This window comes from Neofelis nebulosa, chromosome 9, assembly GCF_028018385.1.
Source record: "Neofelis nebulosa isolate mNeoNeb1 chromosome 9, mNeoNeb1.pri, whole genome shotgun sequence".
Classification (NCBI taxonomy): Eukaryota; Metazoa; Chordata; class Mammalia; order Carnivora; family Felidae; genus Neofelis; species Neofelis nebulosa.
Genome location: NC_080790.1, coordinates 27,982,010 through 28,001,443, shown reverse-complemented (window position 1 = coordinate 28,001,443; position 19,434 = coordinate 27,982,010). Strand labels below are relative to the sequence as shown.

The window sequence follows — 19,434 nt, the reverse complement described above, 5'->3', positions numbered from 1 at the left end:
TTCTATTCTACCCATATGTGTATCAGTATGTATTTTTATACTGCATCATTTTGCAACCTACATGTTTCATTTAACAATATATAATGATAATTTTTCTGATGTTAATAGTCTTCTACAACATCATTTTTAAAGGATTTTCTTTATTTTATTATTATTATTTTTTTAATGTTCACTTCTGAGAGAGAGACCGAGAGAGTGTGAGCAGGGGAGGGCAGAGAGAGTGAGACAGCTCTCACAGAGCCCAACACTGGACTGGAACTCATAAACCGCAAGATCATGACCTGAGCCGAAGTTGGACGCTTAACTAACTGAGCCACCCAGGTGCCCCTACAACATTATTTTCAATGTCTATAAAATTTTCCTTTGTACTGTAATGTATTTAGCTAATCCTTTCTTTCAGGCATTTATGTTTTTCCTACTTTTTCACTATACTAAATAGTGCTTTAATAAATATTTATATTGCCATAGCTTTATGTACTTATTTAATTGTTCTTTTTACTAACCTTTACTTTCAAATATATTATTGTAAATAAAAGAATCATCAAAGCTTCATCCACAATATCAATTGTTTCCCTCATACTTTGGGCACAAACCTGAGGCTAATGGGATGATTTTTGATGCTCTACTTATTACAGGAAAAAAATTAACGGTGAAAAAAGAAATACATACACATTTCCCAGGACTTCCATCCAAATTATCCTAAAAAGTACATTCCCAAATCAGGCAGGCAAGGTTATTATTAAATACATTTCAAACCCATGTTTGAGCTAATATACTGGTTGTGGCCAAATTTATAACCTACCAAAATTCTGCTTTGTGAACTTCATGTAAATTATATATAATAGGTTAAACCATAAGAAATTGCCATTTTTTGACAATTACAGGCCTATGAAATGAAAATATATTGCTAGCTCTTGTATGTAATATAATAATCTATTTCTTTTTCTAAAAATGAAAGTCATTTATTGAATATTTATAGTGATGGTTAGCTATCCCTGATTTTATGTTTTGGGTTTAATTTATAGGTTTATATATTACTGAAACCTGAATAAGAAATATGATTTTGAACTCTAATATTGTTTATGGGAAAACAGGTTTCACAGCATTATTGATTTCTAGGAACACATTCCAGCAAAATGGTAATTTCTAGAAGCTATAGAAGAAGAAATGATCAAAATTGGGTCATTTTTCTCATTTGGTAAAACTATACAAAATTTAAGAATTATAGGACAAAGGATATTTGGGATCCTTTGTCCAATGTGGCTGAGCAGAAACTTTGTAAATATTGACTGATATGACTATTATATTTCACCTATGAGCTTTTCTCATTTTATAGGAAAAACTAATTAATAGAACTAAAATATTTATCTTAACTGGGTATTCTGTGCTTCTTTCACCAGAATTCTGAAATAGGACAACAAGCTTTCCCTTTTAACTGCTGTCTTCAGAGCATAATTTTATAAATGTGAATGATTTTAATATATATCTATATCTATATATTCTTTACTTGCACAGTACAGTTACCAAGGTAGAGACCAGCTCCTTGCATTTTAATTAAAAGAGAGAATAAAAGGAATGAATGCTGGAAAGAGAGTCACAAAGCAATATTACTTGGGTTCTCAAAGCACCACCATCCTAGAGTGGTAAGAGTTCTTGATTTCACCTCCAGAGCTCACTGGGGCAAAAATGACCAGCTTCCTGTAGAGATGAAGCAGAAACCCAGCTAGTCTATGTTCATGCTATTGCTGACACCAAAGCCTCCGTATCACTTCTTTCTGAAATGAGAGTATCCCAACCTAACAGAGTGACCAACTCACCTCATCCAGATATCTTTTGTTATACTTCTTGGTGTCCTCGCTTCCATTACAAGGTCTCTTCCAATTTTCCCAGGCCAAAGTAGATCCTCAAGTTGGCAGAGATGTCACATCTTGTCAGTGTTCTGCTTAGTCAGGGGGTGTCGACTTCAAACTTAGCCTGAACTCCAATTATTACACCAAAATTCCACAATATATGGGATCTAGAACTTAATATCAGAGTACAAGCTGAAAATCTCATATAGTCAATGTACAAACCTTTAAATACTAGCTCTCCTTCCATGTGGAGAGATGCTCACACTATCAGAGGCATGTGTGAGCCAAATTCAAAAAGGAATACAAAAGATAAAGTCTTCCATTGCGCACCGTGGTACATGCTCTTTGAATTTTAGTGATAGTGAATCTAGAAAGATCCATAAAAATTAAATTCTAAGTTTGACTTTCTAGTTTCTGTCATGTATGTGTAGTTGAATTTGAAAGTTTAATTTCTGTATTAATTAAGCGAGTCCCATGTCCTCACACAGATACATCCCAGGGGCAAAATTTAGCATATGAGCCACACAGTGTCTTCAGCCTCTAGTCCTCCATGCAAGAGTCAACCCTAACTGAGAATCTTGCTCCTCTCAAAGCAGATTCTTGGGATTATTTTTCTTCAAGATGGACTGGTAAAAGCCACTCCAGTCCACAAGATTAGCTTTAACAAATTTGAATTTCAAAAGAGAAGTCCCAGATCTTTTCCTCATTTAAATTTGTTGGTAGAAATAGAAGTGGTACAATTCCTGAACTTAAAACTATATAAGATCATCCAAGCTCCACATAGAGAAGAAAACGACTACCTAGATATTGAGTCTTCATTTGGGTCATTTTACTCTCATATAGAGAGTAACTGCTACATATAAATGTCATTCCATTTGTTTTCTTCCTCTAGGTGCTGTTCTGAAAAGGTATGAAAGTATGAACAGGAGCATGTCTGATGTCTAGAGGAGGGAACTGTATTAGCATTAATCACCACTATTTCTTCTTTGACAGTCTTATTTCCTACATACAAATCTATGTGAGAAATGATAAGAATCATTCCTATACTCAAACGGAAAACAACAAACAAGAAAACCAACAAATTTCTCCAAAGTTATTCTCTTTAATTTAAAAATAACCTATATTAGGGCACCTGGGTGGTTCAGTCGGTTGAACATCCGACTTTGGCTCAGGTCATGATCTCGCGGTTTGTGGGTTCGAGCCCTGTGTCAGGCTCTGTGTTGACAGCTTGCAGCCTGGAGCCTGCTTCAGATTCTGTGTCTCCCTCTCTCTCTGTCCCTCCCCCACTTGTGCTCTGTCTCTCTCTCTCTCTCTCTCTCTCTCTCTCAAAAATGCATAAACATTAAAAAAAATTTTAAATAATCTATATTAAACGGTTTCCACTACTTTGGGGACTCAAATGGTAATAATCTCAAACCGATGTCAGAGAAATGAGAAAATATTTGAGTTAGTAGAAGTATTTAGAGTGTCTTCTAACAATGGACATTATTTTGTTCTTTGTTTTAGTAATTTAAACTTAATAATTCAACCATCTTTGGATCGCCCATGATAATGATAATCTGAAAACCAATTCCCACATGGACAGCATTATTTTCCCAGTCTTACAGAATTCTTTACAGAAAATAAAAAAAGATATATGGAAACTTGTGCTACAATTGTATATTCAGCTACTTATCACTTTGTTCACAAGGTATTAGAAAAAGAAAATTTTTTTGAAATGCATCTTTTTACACTATTTACTCATCAGTAGGTTATTCCTTAACAAAGTACATGGCCATAACCCACATAACCTCCAGAAAAGCACAGAGTTGGAAGGTCGTATCATTGCTAAACTAAAACTATTCAATATATCAGTTTCAAATTTTAAAAATCTCAAAGAATATTCAAAAGAATCAATAAAACATAAAGTAGTAGAATTATGGAGCTATGAGAAGCCTTACATTTTTCTAAGAAAAATGTAAAAGCACTTAGTAAACTGTAAAGTACCATACAAATCTATAAAATGTGTGCTGTCCTCATCTATGTAAAGCCCCTCATTTTACAAGTAACAGAATAGAGAGATTGAGAGATTTAAAAGATTCTTCAAAAGCCTTTGCAATGCTATTCAGAAATCATTAGGACTATCAACACTCGTCCCCAGGCAAATTCCCATTAACTTTAATCCACAATTACTGGTCAAGCGTCAGCAGTTTTTCTAGCCATTTTCTTTTAAGTCAACAGCTGCATATATCACTAAACGAATCCAGAGAATATAAGAATGTGTATGTAATAGGCATTTTCCAAATTCCCCACAACTGCATATTTTCTCAAAAAGGCAATGAAAGACAAAACTTAAAGCATATTCTGTTTTTCTTAATGTAGCTCACCAAATTCTTTCAGGTTCTAATATATTATTTTCTTTTGTAACTGATAACATTTAGCTATTTAAACATACAGATACAACATTAACCTCTCACCCTGCAAGCTATTAAGAAAAGCTGTTTAGAGACAAAAAGGCAGCAGATTTTACCTTAAGAGTTCAACAAAAGCTGAGTTTAAGTAGTAAATGAAATTGTTGCTGTACTCCCTGGAGCAATGGCTTTCAAATATTTTATTCATGCATTTCTCTCTTTAAAAGAAGGCTTTCCATAAACCCAAGGAACATGAATGAACAAGGAACCTCTCTGAAATAGGAGTGGGAAGTCCTTAGCAGTGCAACCTTTGACAGGAGCTCCAGAGTATGAAAATCAACTTAGGAAATAAAGCCCCAACTCCCTAAACTGGCACTTTTGGTCCAGTCTAATTCAACTTTAACCCTGAGATTTAATAAACAAAGGATAAGACAGCAAGGTTTATCAGTCTCTCTGTGGGCAAATTAGCATATTAAAAATGTACAAACGCAACTGGGTGGTAACTAGGAATGGTAGAAAAAAAAATGTTAGGAAACAGAAGACTTTCTTTCTAGTTTATTCTATGTAACCTAGAGGGCGTGTCCAAATTTCTAGACCTCAGGTGACCCATTTGTCAAACATGAGGAGAGTATCATACTTTATCACGATACTGGATAAAATCATTTCTTCGTGTTATTTCACACCCTAAGATATATGAATCAATTCAACAAATATTTTTTTGAATGACTGTTTCATGCTAAGGCACAAAAGATATAATGATAGACAAGACAGACAAAATCTTTACATTCAAAGAGAACAAAGTCTAATGAAAGAGAAATTATAATAATTGATACTTGGTAATTCACTTGGGTCAGGACTGCAATGCTAGTGACAATCTGAAATTAGACTGATATATGGACTAGGCCATCTTCCTTACATTTCTCTGACCAGAGAACAATGGTCTTAGATTTTTAAGTGTCACAAAGCCACCCTCGCTGTGGGAATGGATCAATTTAGGCCACTGGAGTTGATTTTCCTACAAGGGAATAGGGATACTAAGCAATCAAAGCAATGTATAATCCATAGGCAGCTAATAAAGAAAGCCTGCCTGGAAGAAGTGATATCTAAACTGAAACCTAAAATATGAGAAGGAGGTACCTAACTGGGGTAGGGGCAGGAGCAGCTGGGCAAGAAGAGTCCTCAGCCCAGGCATAAGAAATAGTTTCAGCAAAGACCCAGAAGTGACAGAAAAGGAAGCATGCGGTAGGGGATAAGGTCACAGAAGAAAGCAGAGGCCAGATTATTCAGACTTCTGTGGACCTTGTCAGAGACAGTGGAGAGGTAAAGATGAGAGTGGAAATGTTTTAAGCATGAACAATATTCAATTTGATTTGCATTTTTAAAATATAGTTCTGTATTTAGTGTAAAGAGTAGAGATGAAGTATATATTGCAGACAGTGAAGCTCTATCTAGGAGGTTACTGCAGTAATACAGGATTGTGCAGTGGCATTGGGAAAAAAGAGGTGAAATTCAGATGAGTAGGAAGTAGTATTCATGGGAGGTGACTGGAGGTTCAGGGGGAACGAACTGAGAATGATACTGAGGTTTCTAGCTTGAGCCACTGGGTAAATGTGGTGTCATTTAAAAGTTAGAGAACTTCAAGGGAATAAACTTTCAAAAATAATAACTAACATATATATAGTTTTTACAATGTAAAATCACACATATTAACTCATTCATCCTCATCAACTCTATGAGACAGTTGTTATCTTTATCCCTCTTTATAGATGAGGAAACTGAGACACATAAAAGCTAAGTGACCTCCCCAAGCCCCACACCAGTAAGTAACCAAGTCTGAATTTGAACAATTTGGGAGCCAGGGAGTAGAAATAATCAGTTTTAGTCATGTGAATTTGAGTGATCTATGGGACATGCCAGAAGGAATTTGAACATATGGGTTTGAAGCTCTGGAGGGAGATTTGCAAGATTGGGAAGTAACTAAAACCATGGTAATGGACTATACAGCCCCATGCAAAAGAACCAAGAATAGCCCATTTAGGTTACATAAAAAATTAACAATAAGCATTTTATAGAGGTTAATGAAAGCAAAAGAGTAACATTAAGCAAATTAAACCTTGAGCCCATGCGTAAGCAGAAAAGAAAAACAAGGACTTTGAAATAAGAGTTCAACCCAGAATGGCTTGGGCATAAGACCACGGGCAGTACGGCCATATGTCAATGGAATCAGATCTAATGTCCATCCTCTCTGCAATAATTGGAGAGGATACAGAGGACTAAAAGTCCTCACCAAGCTAATAGGAGAAATTGTAAGTTTATATCAAGTCCCGATACATCAGCAGTACTGCACATAAATGATAGCTTAAGTTCATTATGTACTATTTTCATTTACTCACAACTACTGCATTTGGTCACTCCAAACTAATTGTTTTTCTGCCTCCCTAAAGTTCTAATTAAATAAATTCTGTTTTTTGATAGGGAGACCATAGCAGACAAGATTTTGTCCTCAGAGTGGAGAAATGCAGATTAACAGCACCCTTTAGCAATTATTGCTTATTGCATCAGTAATGCCCATTTTTATTTGTATATTCCAGGCACTAATTAGCACCATCCTATGCACTGAATAAGTTTTCACTAATTGCTTAGTTATAGCAGAACAGCTAGTAACTGCTACTGTGGATTTAGCCAGTCAAAATGCTAAGCATTTTACATTCTCAATTTGCAAAGATTGAAACACTGTCAGCACAAAAATGATAAAAATGTAGTAAGCAAAAAGAGTCAAACTAATCATCTGTATACCTGCCTTCCTTTTTCACATATTTTTTGCAGCTGTAGAGTTGACTAGAATTCTCTCCCCAACAGAAAATGTCATTATAAACCAAGGTTAGATAAGGAATCGAAAAGGTATCATATGAAGAGAACATAAAAGGAAAGAAAACCTGGTTTTGCTATCTCTTCCACAACTCCTACTGGAATTTGTCTCCTTGGAGCCCCAGCTATCAAGTGAATTAACCCCTGATAATTTTGAACACAGGTACTGCATGTCTGACATGTGTTTATAGAAGGTGATGGTTTCTCCTGCCCACACATCAGCAGAGCAGAGGAAGGCAAATAGTATTCATTGAGTTCATCCTCTGTGTCCTTTCACTTCCAGTATCTCAGGTGATCTTCCAATTAGTCCATTAATCTTTGCAGAGAGTCATATGGCAGACACTCGCTCTGTACTAGGGATGCCATGGTGAATAGGAAGACATGCCCCTTTTGATTATGATCTGAGTTTTTCCCAGCTATGAAGTGTGGGGTTGAGAATTAGTCAAATATTTGTTTCTTAAACCTCTTGCTTTCTACTATAGCCACCTTTCCTCCCGGGCATTTCAACTCATTCTGGGCAACACAACCACAAAATGTCTATGTCCCTCAAAAGAGGTTAAGAATCAGAGACAGAGGGGCGCCTGGGTGACTCAGTCAGTTGAGCATCTGACTTTGGCTCAGGTCATGATCTCATGGCTCATGAGTTCTAGCCCCGCGTCGGGCTCTGTGCTGACAGCTCAGAGCCTGGAGCCTGCTTCCGATTCTGTGTATCCTTCTCTCCCTACCCCTTCTCTGCTCATGCTCTTTCTCGCTCAAAAATAAATAAACATTCAAAAAAATTTTTTTAAAGAATCAAAGACACAAATAGGAATAATAGCAAAGTTCTTATTTATACTTTAAGGAACTTGTGAGAAAGTAGAATAATTAAAATGGGCTATTTGTTGGCTGTCATGGTCCAAAGAACAATGGGTAAGGAGTTTTCCAAGATAGGTGCAAAGAAACTATGAGGTAAAAGAGAAGGCACGCCTCCTCTAAGCTCAGTAATGGGCCTGGCGAACATGAAGAGAGATCCATGATTTATTTCTCTACGTCTGCTGTACACTCCATAAGCCCAAAAACGTATCTAATGTTAAATTAGAAAATGACAAAATTCTCCTTCCATTCTTATGCTTTTCTTTTGTTCACAAAGTGGCCATGTAAGGAGTAAGTTGGCAATGAGTTGCCACAAAGTGTTGTATCAGGTCAGTTCACTCCTTGATAAAATTACTATAATATGATGCAATCATAGTCCAAGTGACTAAAACTAGAAGATTGCCAAATATAATTTGCTGAATCGCTGCTTCAGAAAATCAAGGGGCTTCTTTCTGAGGACAAAAATCACTAGTGATCTTCCAATTTGACTAAAAAGTATATGAGGCTTACCCCGGTGAAAAGAGCATTGTGAAGCTCCATAGAGGACAAGCCTCCATCCCCAGCCTTGGCTATAAAGTCAGGATCCTCATCCTGCTGGCTCTTCCTTCCTTCAACTCATTTCAGCTTGGGTGAGAATTCCTTTTTGTGCTAACTTCTAACATGCAATCAACTTAATGTAGCAGATGAGAACCTACTCCCTCACTATTTGTATATTCTTTCATTTACTATGTAACATTAAAAGTGCAATAAATGTTTACTAATTTGCCAACCACAATTTTTATCACCATTATAAAGTCCTTAAAGTAAAGCAATGCCTGCTGACAATGGTAATTCTTATTTCAAAGATACGTCTTCCCTCAGCGGCAAGATGACACAATGGGTATTATTCTCTCATTTCTCAGATTAGGCCTTCTCCTCTGGTGAGGACCATCTACCGAGAGTATTATACTTCTAACACTGCTCAGAGTACGTAAATGTCCTCTCAACTGTGAGCCCGGGCTTTGGAGAGAGAAAGGGATGAGGCAGAACAGGGTAGTATAGGCATAGCTCCCTTGGCCCAAATATGCTCTATCATGGAAAGCAGCAATTTCACTTAAGCATGTCCCATTTCAAAATGCAGACCAGGTAAAGGGCTTGGGCAAGGAGTCTGTGGCAGCACTGTGCCCACAGAAAGGAGATGGGCCTTCTCCAAGGTGCTGAATTCAAGCAGTGGAAGAAAAACCTTTCCCCACAGCTCTTCCCGTATAATACTATATTCTTATGCTGACTGACATGCCAGAAAGGAAGGTTTTCTGCTTCTAGACTGGTGTCTAGACTGAACACAAAGCAAGGTAGAAAAATTCCTAAAGAAATCCACCACCAGAAGAACTTCCTCAGGCAATTGGTCTGGCTTCCTTTATCTCTTCCTGAATTCAGGAAAAGTAGCAAGTGACAATATAGCCACAGACCACCAAGCAAAAGTTTGATTATTCCCAGTTGGTTCAGATCTCACCTACAAAGGATCTATTGTCCTATTAAGGACAATCTGAACTAGGGCCTTAATTTATAGCCCTTTTCAGTTATAAACAAAATACCTTCAGTAAACTGTCTACACCACAGATGACTGAGTTAAAAACTACATAGGAATAGCTTAAAAGTTACTTTAATACAAGACCCATTAAATGGAATAAAGATTCACGCCTGGATTGTCCTTTAATAAAGTTTTATTATTTCTTCATATTTATGGGGACCACAGTTACAGAAAGGGCTGACAGCTCTGGAGTTTTAACAAACTACTGCTCAATTCCTAAGGAAAATGAGGACCTCAGAGTCCTTTCTCCAGTCTCAGAGTGAATTATGAATAGGCTGACCTACACTAGTACAGCCTTAAAAAAAAATTAAAAAGGCAGGAGAACTTGGGAATAAATCAGCTGTCCCCTGAGGACACAAGACAGAGATGAAAACTAGCTGACTTCTTTGAGTTCTCCCAGAGTGACAACTAGGACAAGGAAGCTAAAAAGAACAAAGACTGTACGAGGTAATAAAAATGTCTACTCTGAATTTTAGGCTGTCACCCCACAAAGCAAATCTGATATTTGAGAGTAATCTGGTTTGATTTTTGTTATCCCAAAGGTTCTAAATTGCCAGGCAAGTCCTATAGAGCAATTGTTTTTAACCAGTTGTGTGAGGCAGAGTCACCTTTAGATCTTTTTTTAAGATATTTTCTGCCCTTGTATTGTTGAAAGGTCAGTGGGTTTAAGGTGGAATCAAGGTAATTTTTCAGAGTTCCTTAGAAGATTTGGAGGCACTCCATTGATTAAAAACCACTGTTAGGGAGACTGACAATTTCCAGGAAAACAGTGCTTCTCCAACTAATGTGCTCGTGAATCATCCCATTACCATCCCCCAACCCCAGGATATTAAAATGCAGATTCTGACTCAGTGAGTCTGAGATGGGACTGAGTGTCTACATATCTAACAAGCTCCCTGGTGATGTCCATGATGCTGGTGTGGGGACCCCACTCTGTGCGATGAGTAAGTAAGCTTTACACATCAACTTCAGAAGGCTGCCCTCAGGTGAATGAGCATGGGGTGGAGGCTAGGAGCCTGGTGCTGGTTCATGTGTGGTGTGTGGATCAGTCACTACAAAATCAGTACCTGAGGTACTTATTAAAATTAGGATTCTGGGCCCTCACCTCAAGATCCCCAATCAGAGTCGGTTAAACAAACTTCCTGAGTAATGCTTTTGTACACACTAAAATTTAAGAACCACTAAAAGTTAGAGAATTATCAGCCATGGATAATTAAAAGAATTATGAGTCCTAAAATCATTCAATGATGAATTATATATTTAAATTCATTATTAATTTAACGTATTTCAGCCTTCTCTATTTTCTAGTTAAAACTGTGAGATTGAAGACAATACAGTCACCTTGATACATAACTTTAAAATATATACAGAAAGAACAAAACCAGAAATATCATTAATATTGCTTGTCTCTACATTGACTATCCTTTCACCCCTGAGACTGTCCCCAGAAGTGTTATACTATGGGATCACTTATCAGCTATGGTAGTCTATTTTCCCCACTGCTTTTCCTTTACCAACACCTGCTCACACTCACCTTCTTTCTCTCACCTATATATTCCATGTATTCTCTATCCCTGTCAGAGAAAATCACTTTTAATTTTACCCAGAAAATATTGTGGCTGATACTGTGAATTCCAAATCCCCAAATGTCATTTCTGACACTGAAATATAAATCCAAAAAATGGAACAACCAAAAGTCTTTTCTTCTCCAAAGTGATCAGAAGTAAACGCCATTTGCCTGCATATGAAAAAATAGAGAAAATCTACATCTACAAGAAGTTGAGTAGATATAGAATTTTAAATGAAGGCTGTTCATGGAAGCTACATTTGTAGTGAACATAGCATTATGTGTAAACTGGTTGAATCATTAGTTGCACACCTGAAATTAATGTAAAATTGTGTGTCAACTATATTCAAATAAAAACAAAATTAAAGCTGTACCCAGGCATTATAAACTTGGGACCTGAAAACTGCATATTTAATTGGATACTCAGGCCTTAAAATATTTTATTCCTCCATACACAAGCCAGAATTTTTAGTCATATTTACATGAAATTGCATCCTTTTAAATGTATTAAATTAAATATATAATTCTGTATAATACATTATGCAAAATGTTCTGTACATCTTTAGAGTACTTTCATGTGATTAACTATTACAGATTTGACAAATATCTTCTAGCAGATCATTTCTCACAATTTAGTCTGGAAAATGTTTGATGGGACTATATGCCATGCTCACACATTTGTTCTTACTTTATTTTCATAGTCATACTTCCTGTGTTTATATATTTTGTTGATAATAACAGCAGAGATTGCTATGAACAAGCAAGGATCAGAAAGGAATGGACCCATTGTACCAGAAAGAGTGGCATGATTATTTGAGTTTCCTAAGATTGCTATAACAAATTACCATAACTTTGGTAGCTTAATACAACATATTTATGATCTTACATTTCTGGAGCTAAGGAGTCCAATACGGGTCTTACAAGCTAAAATCAAAGAGTTGCATTTCTTCTGGAATAAATTAAATTAAATTAAAAAGTAAATAAATAAAGCACACTTTGCATATCATAGTCTTTAAACAGGAAGCCTCTAGATGCAAAGAAAAGTTTAGAAGATGTAGTCCTAACTCAAGAATTCATGGTTTCATTGGAAACTATTATATGAGGTACTGATACCAACACAACACAATTCTTCAAAAGTGTTGCTCATCCTTTAATAAACACAGAAGTATTCCCCCTTAGGATTCCTTAGCACAGCTAGGTCAAACTTGGAACATTAAAGCTGATTTTATCAAATGTTTAAGGGTTTAAAAAATATTAAAAACAAAGAACATCTAAATGTCTATATAACCTGGCTTAGGCAATCTTACTTGATTTCTAAAGTTTATATCAGAGGTTTGGTTTTCTTCGCCTCCTAGATCCTCATGACTATGCAGTAGGCAGAATCATCATGGCCATCACTCAAGAGCTCACATCCGGACATTGACTCTTCTCAAAGTATATACCCCAAACAATGAGGTCACCATTGCCAAAATCCCTATGAAAAGTCCTCTTTCAAGTTCCCTACTTAAAGCCACACCTTCACAAGATGACAGACACCCGAAATATTATTCTCAGCTTTCTTACCTTCTAGCTCCATGGCTCCTCCATCACTATTCATACATGAGTCTCTCACCTCCATCAAAGTGTTAGTCTTACAAACTGACATCAAGATCAAGGGCTTAGTCTTGAAGAGGTTTGGCTAGGGGAGGATAATCAAGATTTCAATACAAAATAAATGATAGGATTTTAGAGCAACCTCTATAGAGAATGTTCAATTTTTTTTTTCAGATTCCTTTTCTTTTTTTATGTTTCCTTAGAGAAGGTGCAAAAGTTCCCACAAATATGAAGTGCTATAATAAAACTCCTGCCTCTCTCTCTAACTACTTATATCATCAATGGAGATGAGGACCAATTGGAATTTGTGAGGGCACAAATTCCCTAGGAAAGCAGATCTCTACCTTGGTTGTACATTGGAATCATGTAGGGAGCTTAAAACAATATCCTACTCTCCGAGGTCTTGATATAATTGTAAGGTTCCTTCCCAAATCATTCTAATCTTCAGCCAAGGCAGAGAGTTACTAACCTAGAACAGGATTCCTCTAACTTTAGACTGGATAATAATTGTGAAGGCTTATTCTTACACATTGTTCAGTGTTTAGCAGCATCTCTTTCCTCTACTCAGTAGATACTCTATTCCAAGTCTTGACAATCAAAAATGTCTCTAGATATTGCTAAATGTTCCCTGAGGGGCAAAATTGCCTCCAGGTGAGAACCACTACCCTGGAGGGAAGAAAGCTACTGCTCAATGTGGTTCAAACTCTTCAGTCTTTATTCTCATGAGTTAAGATGTAGGTAGTAAGCATCTGGTAGGGAGTAAGAGTGCTGTCCAGGTTTGAATCTAGGTTTGACAACCTACCAGTTGTGTGACCTGGTGCAAGTTTCTTAACCTCTTTGTGCCAGCTGTGAAATCAAGCTAGGAAGTTCACATATCTTGAAAGATTACTATGGGAGGAGCTGATACAAGTAAAACCCTTAAAGAATACCTATCATATCATAAGTGCTGGATAAATGTTAACTTCTATTATTGCTGTTAATTGTCTCTCCCAACATTCCAAATCCATGAAGAAAATGAGTAATGCAGGACTCTCACTATAGTTTCTTTCAGTGATTTAGATAGTGTGAGGCAAGTCAGAGCCTTAGGAGGTGACCTAATACCAAGTTTGCTTTGTCTGACAGCCCAGACAATGGGAATTTTTGACCAAGTGAATCCATCAATAAAATCTATCAGTCCCTATTTGACTATCAGTTCCTTAAAACTAGAGGAAAGGCAAGGACTCTCCTACCCCACTTACTACACATGCATACACAAAAACACATACACATACACAAAGTCTCCAACATATCATATTCCTTTCTTTGACTATGACTTATTAACACTGTCAATTCATTCTTCCATTTAACCAAAATTTATTGAACATCTACTAACTATCAAGGAGGTGATACATATGTACATACATATACATATCCAATACAATCTAATCTCATGCCCTTTCTTTCCATGGAAATTGGAATTTAGGATTTAATGAAGAAAATCCCGAGATTCATCTGGACAAAGTTGTTAAGTATCTATTCACTCACACATGATAATGAATATTAGTGATCATATGTATATAAACCTCCATTTTCCCACAGACTTCTGAGTTTTAAAATCTAAAATATACTTTTTAAAAATTTTTTTAAGTTTATTTATTTATTTTTGAAAGAGAGACAGAGAGAGTGAGTGGGGGAGGGGCAGAGAGAGGAAGAGAGAAAGAGAATCCCAAGCAGGCTCTGAGCTATCAGTATGGAGCCTGATGTGGGGCTCAAACTCACATACCGTGAGATCATGACCTGAGCCGAAACTAAGAGTCAGACTCTTAACCGACTGAGCCACTCAGGTGCCCCAAAATCTAAAATATACTTATGTTCACATTCTAAACAATGAATAATTTGAACACATCGTTACCTGACTACATCTTTAAAATCGCAATCCTGACTGAGATTTAAATTGAAAATTATAAAGGAAAACTCCTCCTGGGTTTTTTAATTCAAAACACACATACTTCACTTCTGGTCATCAAATGTATGTAGTTTTCCCACACCAAGCAATTCTCTGATTCTCCAGATACTAGCTGACTGTCTCACAATTTAACTCAACTCTGGCACTACCTATCTAGAGATAGTGTCAGATCCCACAGGTTAAGGGGTCAGTCCCACAAGACTGCTCCCTCAACTCCAGACACCAATCAAAACACATTATCACCTGTACTTCTAGCTGACAGGCTATAGATTGATGATTCCTATCACCCCATCCTGGATTTGATCATTTGCTAAGATGGCTCACAGAGCTCAGGAAAATAATTTACTTACTAGGTTACTGGTTTATGATAAAAGAACATAACTCAGGAACATCAAAATGGAAGAGATTCACAAGGCAGGGTATGGAGAAAGGTATGTGGAGCCGCCATGCTCTCTCTGGGCATGTTACCCTCTCATCACCAACACTTGTTTACCAATCCAGGAAGTATTCCAACCCCATTCTTTTGGGTTACTATGAAAGCATCATTACACAGGTACGATTTACTAAATAAGTGGCTACTGATTCAAGCCCAACAATTGTAACAATAATTATCCATGGAAAACTATCAGAGGAAAAACAAAACAGTGAATAACAATTGCATATAAATACCACAGTTTGAAAAATTATAAGATTCTTGTATTATTCTGGAGGAAAATAAAAATACTGATTAACTTTAGACTTTTATAAATATGCATGCTAAAACATCAAGGTAATCACTTAAAAAATGATATGGAGCATATACTTCCAAATAGAGGAAAGAAACTAGTGGGAAAACAATACAAGAAGCTTCAATCAATGAAATAATGATGAGAAAAAAGAACTAGAATGCATCATACATAAAGAAGGCAAGTAAATCAAAGGGAACTCATGATCAAAATCTATCTTTAAACTACAATCCAAGAAGATTTTTAGAAAGGATATTTCTTCAGGGAAAGGATGAAAAGAAAAAAATTACCCAGAAAACATGACTTATGATGAATCGTTTTCTGATCCCCACCTCCAGAAACTCTCAAGAGGGGAAAGTGGGCAGAGAAAGAAAGGGAGGTGAGAAGCCATGAAGCTGCACATTTAAGGACACCCTAGGTGATTTGATGCTGACAATCTAAAGTGCTGATTAGATTAGTAGCATCAGCATCACTTGGAGCTTGTTAAAAATGTAGAATCTCAGGCTCCACCTCAGACCTTCTGAGTCAGAATCTAGATTTTATTCTCCAACACAATCTCCAACACAATGTGGGTGGTTTATACCCACATTGAAGACTGAGAAGCAATGCACCAAGCACCTCTTAGGGAGTTCGTGCTGTAATTTAGATTTGAACTAGAAAGTATTTTTAAGGTGTGATGACTTTTAAAAATTAATTTCTTGGAAGAATATTCTTAAGCAGAAATTTGTATACATTTCAAAGCAAAATTTAAATCATTTTGTCTAACTATAAATGACATGGGGACAGTGCCCTGACTGTAATTAAATTGTGACTTGGGAGCTTGTAACAGGAATAGGTTTGGCTGTAACAGAGACTTAGAAAATAGAGGATTACCCAAGACACAAGTTTATTTCTCTCTCAAGTAAAGGTTGTCCATATATGGGCAGACCAGAGTTGGTATTTTGGCTTCACACTGCCATCAAAAACCCTGGCTTTTATCTTTCTGCCTCATCTTTTTTTTTTTTTAATTTTTTAATGTTTATTTATTTTTGAGAGAGAGAGAGAAAGACAGAGAAAGACAGAGTGTGAGTGGGGGGAGGGGCAGGGAGAGAGGGAGACACAGAATCAAAGCAGGCTCCAGGCTCTGTGCTGACAGAGCCTGATGCAAGCTTCAAACCCACAAACCGAGAGATCATGACCTGACCCAAAGTCAGACACTTAACTGACTGAGCCACCCAGGTGCCCCTCTTTCTGCGTTATCTTGATGATTCCTTTATCTCCAGCCATCAGCTCTCAGTTCCCAGCCAGTAGGCAGAAGAAAAGGACAAAGAGGCATCTCTTCTCTCTTAAAGTGTATTTCTGGAAAATTCATGCAACACTTTTGCTTACATGTTGGTGGCCAGATCTTAGACACATGCCTGCAATCTATTATTAACAAAGAATGATGGGAAAAAGAAGCTTCTAGCTAGACATACTGCCACTCCCAACATATCTGGGTTCTGTTAATTAGGGAGGAAGGAGAGAATGGATATTGGGGTGAGCAGCTGGCAGCCTCTGCTGCAGACCTGCTGAGGAGTCCCAGCATGTCTAGAGGCAGCCCCCAATTTAAAATATCTGACTTTTAAAACAACCTCCATTTACAAGGGACCTACTCTATTGTTTGAGAAGACATTGCAAAATGTAATGCTTTGGAGAAATCTGTGAGGTATAACATGAAAAAAAGCAAGAAAATGTGTCATGGATTTACCCTAGTCATGGCCACTGAGTGACTCAGCTCCAGGGGCACCTTCCATCTAGTGGCACTTTCTGCAAATACAAAGAACACAGCTTGCATGCTTTGTAGTGGCCCTAACCAGGAACCCACTACTTAGCTCATCTGTGCAAAATCCTTCCCAATATAGCCCGATGTTTTGCTTTGTCCCTCCCCCTTTTTGTTAGCCACAGTGTGTAAAATTCCCCAATTAGCAATCAAGCGTCCTCCTTTAAAAATATTAATAGCCATGGAATGGTTATAGGTCATCAGTCATTTGCTGATGTGATTTGGCTTAATTATAGTAATCTAATGGCCGACAAAGATCAGCTGCTTTGTGGAAGGAGCCCATAGTTTTCAGCCAAGGGAGGTCAGGAAATCACTTTAGAGAACCAAACCTTTCTTCTGCCCCTCAGCTGAAATGCTACAAAGGCTGAGCCTGAAATCAGTGGAGGCCAGAAGAAGGGGGGCATGAGAGTAATGGAGTGGAGGGCAGAAAGACTGATAGAAAATTAAATTCTAACTATTTCCAAAATGTGCTTGGAATTATCAAAGTACCAGGAGTTGGTAAGACAAAAAAATTTTCCTTCTCTCTCTAGCACATTACTCTCAGCTACCAGGGAAGATAACATAATGTGCTCAGGTGAGTATTAGCACACAGTGTGAGTCCATGGTGGGTTCTGTATATTGTGAAGGGTAGCTTAGAGAAGAGCTACCATGTACTGTGTTTGAGAGAAAGTGCACAGAGATGCAAATAACTAACTGATAGGGAAATAAATTTTGGTCCTTATTGTGTACCTAAATTAGGAATTGCCAAACCCGGGACATTTCTAAGCCAATATATCATTGTTGTCGAGGAACACTTTTACATACACAATAATACATAGGAGAACAAATGTAAAACAGAAATCGAGAATACCTGTGCTGCTTAAACCCAGACTCAGCAAACTTGACCTCCTTCTGGGCCCCAAAGACAGGGCAGACCTTCAGAACCACCATTCTGAACCAAGACAGAACAGTGTCTCAAAATAATGCAAGAGCTCAGATTTCTTTATCAGGAAACCTAAGTACTGCCCTCACCTCTGCAATGTCTTACAGCACGTTGTATGTGGAACAGAGGCATGGTTATTGGGTGGTTGGTGTTCATTTAAGAATAAACTACTGGGAGGGGCGCCTGGGTGGCTCAGTCAGTTAAGCATCTGACTCTTGGTTTCAGCCCAGGTCATGATCTCACAATTCCTGGGTTCCAGCTCCGTGTCAGGCTCTGTGCTGACAGAGCGGAGCCTGCTTGGGATTCTCTCTCTCTGCCCCTCCCCCACTTGACCTGTCTCTGTCTCTCTCAAAATAAATAAATAAACTTAAAAAAATAAACTACTGGGATACAGATTATATCAAATTCACATTTTCAAAGATTTTTTCACATATATGACCTTTGTATAACATATCAACTCTATGAGGAAGATAGTACAAGTACTATTGTGATCATTTAATCAATAAGAAAATAAAAGTTCAAATAATTTAAGTGAATTTAAAGAGTAACACTGCCCAAAATAGAGAAAGGATTCAAAGCTTCTGACTTGTCAACTCTGGTGGTGTTGTATTATCACCAGGGAGATTTGTGGGGGAAAAAAAAGTATCAAGGATTTGGAGACAGTGGAAGGGGAATCCTTGATTCTTAAACATCTCAGAACCCCTGTTCCCTCTAACCAAATCTGACAGAACAAATTTTAACACCCATGGCTACAACAAAATAGGAGTGTACACAAACCCAAAAACATGAGCAAGAAAGTGGGGAAAACCAGCATCAGTAAATACACACATTATCCACTTCTGCCTGGGAGAAACAGAAAGAAAGCACAGAAGCTTCCAAAGGCTCTGAGAACCAGAGAGCGCCTCACCCCCGGTGTAAAAACACTCACCGAAAAGTGTGATGCCAGTGTGAAAACAGCTGCAGAACTTAGGAAGGCTTTTCCTGGCAGGGTGTTAATGTTGGGAGGGGGTGGGCACTATGAATTTTCCAAAGGAAGAAAGGGAAGCTCCCATGAAAGATAAAACCACACCCCGGGGGCACCTGGGTGGCTCTTCAGTTAAGCATCTGACTTAGGCTCACGGTATATGATCTCCCAGTTCAGAGCCTCTGGACCCCTTCATCAGGCTCTCTGCTGTCAGCACAGAGCCTGCTTTGGATCCTCTGTCCTCCCCATCCTCCCTTTCTGCCCCTACCCTGCTCGTGCATGTGCACTCTCACTCTCTCTTGAAAATAATCATCATTTGTAATTCAAAACAAAACAAAACAAAAAAAAACACCTTGAGGAAAATACCAATTGAGCAGCACAGGTACAACA

At 37.6% G+C, this 19,434-nt stretch overlaps 1 long non-coding RNA gene across 1 annotated transcript in view; it reads right to left on the bottom strand.

The window, feature by feature from the left end:
• Positions 1–1,823: 1,823 nt before the first annotated feature.
• The window catches only part of LOC131484611 (uncharacterized), a 68,560-nt gene continuing 50,949 nt past the window's right edge, over positions 1,824–19,434 (bottom strand). Inside the window, exons 3-4 of the long non-coding RNA XR_009248337.1 lie at positions 12,661–12,775; positions 1,824–2,023 (exon numbers count right to left, since the gene is read on the bottom strand). This is a non-coding gene — a long non-coding RNA (uncharacterized LOC131484611). The remainder of the gene's footprint in view (positions 2,024–12,660; positions 12,776–19,434) is intronic.